Here is a 3681-nt window from a genome sequence, read left to right on the forward strand (position 1 = left end):
AGATATTTTGTATGGATATAGAGAAGGAGGTAAATGGAAATGTATTATTGTATAGCAGCTGTCCACGCGGACGCATCGCTCACTCAAGTAGGAGAGAGACAGATGTCGAACGCTGCCGAACGCGGAGGCCGATTGTGCCTCTTTGTCGCTCGTTCCGCGTTCTCGTTTGCACTTCAAACCTTAAATGGAACGCCTCAGAGCGAGGTAACGACGCACGAGTCATGGTTTTTCGTGCGTGCAGCCGGCTCCATCGAATTATAAGACGTTGTCACGTCAAAAAAGTTGGCTCAAGTGTATAATAACTGGTGGGGATTACTTCGAAAAGAACAAAGTAGTTATTCATGAATAAATAAATAATTTTTGAACAACACAAAATTCGCGATACTTTTTGAACAGGCCTCGTATACATATATATCTACTCATTTCAAGATCTGAAATTATATAATTGTTGTGGTAACATTGGACGTAATCAGCTAAGTCGCCGGGAAACTGGAGATCGTCAGCCATTTTATCTTCCCGTTTATCTGAACGATGTGTATTCTTTCTCGAGTATAAACTAACATAAGCATGTGTCTAATTTACACACATCAGTTTGCTTTCAAACTGACAAGCTTCTTTAACCTTGCCTAATGACACTTGACGGCTCTACAGGGGAAAGTAAAGTTGTCTTGACATTGGTTAATTTCCTTCGAAGGGAGAATCTGGGTACGTGTACTATATTTTCGTGTCTGTTGATGTGACGATGAAATAAGTTCCCCATATTCTAAGATGATGGGCCCACTGATATACGGGGATACAACTAGGGAGCTGCAATCTCAATTTAATATTACCCGATATCCTTTATTTCAGCTACAAACAGTAGTTATAAATACGTAAATACGTAGAAGCGTCATATATATGCCGATTAATGGTCGGTAAAGTTTTTAGTAAAAGAGTATAGCATGAACTACTTCTAGAAACGTTCCCTAAGCATGAATACTTTTCTAGAGGCAACATTAACAAACACCTAGATGATCTTGCCCAAATTAGTTGATTTGTGTACAGCTGATTAGTAACGAATAACCACTGATAACACAGTAACATACAAACAAGAAGTAGTTTAATTCTTTGGTTAGGGTTAACATCTAACTAAATAAATAACTAAGACTGGTTGGACATGCACTTCCACTCTTTCCTATCCAGAGCTAATCTTCGCATTTTTCTAAAACTAGAACATCCCTCATTCTTAACTATTTGCGAACAGTAATCTAATCTAGATCTACCTCTACTCCTCTTAACTCCTGTTTGTGCCTCTAATTTAGCCCTGACCAGACCTTCATGCCTAAGAAGGTGTCTTACTAACCTATCGCGCCTTTTTTTTGACTTCCCTATAGTCCTCTGTTCTCCTATTCTTTCTAATACCTCTTCATTTCTAACATTCTCTAACCACGGTATTCTCATTATTCGCCGGTCACATTTCGAACGCTTCCAACCATTCCTTTTCCGTGTGCCCATCGTCCATGTTTCGCACCCTTATACCACCAAGCTCCAAACGTCTATCTTTAACAATCTTTTTGGAATTTCTAAATTAACCGTTCGCGAGCATAGAACTGACTTCTTTTTATTGAAGACAACTCCACCCTGCGCTATCCTCTGCTTTATATCCTTACTACTTTTTCCGTCCTGACTTATCTGACTTCCAACATACCTAAAATCATTTCTTGTGTTTCGTCTTTATTTTTATATTCGCTCACTTCCTACTTTTACTTCCATTGCATACCAGTATTTTTGTTATAGTTTTATTTATTTTCATGCAATACTGTTTTATCAGCACCGCTTCCATTTTACTTAAAGCTATCTCTAACTCCTCCTTGCTAGATGCTAATACTGCCATATCATCTGCAAATCTATGCATACTAATCTTTGGCCCCTGTATATCTATTCCTACAGTTGTACTGTCTTTAATAATGTTGATCGCGTCTTCGATGTGTACATTAAAAAGTAGCGGTGACAATGTGCATCCTTATCTGACTCCCTTCCCAATATTTATTTCTCCACGTTGCTGCTCCAGCTCTATAACTGTTTGTTGCTCTTTATACAAACTACGTTTCACTCTTCTATCTCTGTAACTCACCCCAAAATTTTGAAGTATATTTAATATCTTGTCCTATTTATCATTGTCAAAAGATATTTCTAAATCTACAAATCCTATGTACGCACTTTATTCTTTTTATATCGTTTTCTCTATTGTTACCTGTTAAGCTAGAATGGCCTCCCGCGTTCCTCTATTTCTTCTAAACCTAAATTGATCTTTCCCTAACAGTTTTTTCGCTCTTTTTTCCATCTTTCTCTGTGCAATTCTAGTTAAGATTTTAGACGTATGGAAGTTAAGGTAATTATTCTAAGTACTCATTAAATAAATAAAATAACTACCAGAAAATATGGAGAAGGAGGTATGTAGGCTACATTATTATGAACAAATATTATAATAAGAACAGTAAGTAAGACCTCTGCAACAGTAGATAGTATTGCATGATCTTCTTATGAAGAATAATTAATAATTACGGTTGTTTATAATAAGTGTGTTTACTACAATGTGTTAACGGTTTCCAAGTGTAATAGGAGTAGTTATTACAGAACCATAAATGCATTCCAGACAAGCGATGGATAATTGACAAATATATTGAAATTAAAAGTAATTATCTTATTGAAAACAAAGCACTATAGTACATTGATGTAAAACAACCCTTATGATTTTTTATACCGTTGTTTGTGTTTGTGATTGACCTTAGGCTATTGAAATTCCAATCATTTTTTTGTTTATTTTATTTATGGTGTCGTTTGTATGTAATTACTTAATTACCATTTCGTTGTTTGCTGTTTTTGTGTAATTTGTATATTTTCTGCGAACTGTCTCCCATAATTGATCTCGAAAAAAATCGGCAATTAATGTGCCTAATATTTACCTCGTAAAATCAATACAGTACCTAATGCAAGTTAAAATGATGTACAATGGTATTAGTCATCGGTATACTTTAATTTGTACTAACCAATACAAAAACGAGTAGTTAAAGTTACAATAGCAACTGTATATCTACTGGACGTCTTTTCATTTGAAAATTCGGTATGAATCACATCCAAGAATAGTAAGTCAAATAAGGTGAACGTACATCAAAATTGACATTTTATAAAAATGGAATATAACATTACACATGTAGAAGAATCACTTATAGTATATATTATCTGATAATAACTCGCTTTGTTTGGTTTAAATTCTTACTTTTTATATGCGGAACTAGAGAATTCTCGATCACTATAGGAGATTTCAAACATTTTTATTTAGTACACCGAATTCAAATGCGTTAATAGGTTAAATATAGTATCAAACAACCTCACCATTCACACATAATATATTCCAAAATTTTCTCGATTCTTTCAGTAGATATTCAAGAACATTATAGCTGAGAATATCGCTAGAAACATTCGATAGCATTCTAGTATACTTCATTTACTTTCTCTAGCGATGTGCCCCTTCCAATGTCTTGGATGCGTGCTGGCAAAATCGTAGATAGGGAGAAAAAAGCTCATTATACTCTCGACTCTTGTTCATTAAACATACTTTTTCATACAGTACCTGCCAAAAGTTTTGTTCAATCATGAATAGTAGTGCGAGTCGAAAACAAGCGTTAAAGCCTTTAATAT

Source organism: Agrilus planipennis, unplaced genomic scaffold (genome assembly GCF_000699045.2).
Source record: "Agrilus planipennis isolate EAB-ADULT unplaced genomic scaffold, Apla_2.0 scaffold334, whole genome shotgun sequence".
In the NCBI taxonomy this organism is placed as follows: domain Eukaryota; kingdom Metazoa; phylum Arthropoda; class Insecta; order Coleoptera; family Buprestidae; genus Agrilus; species Agrilus planipennis.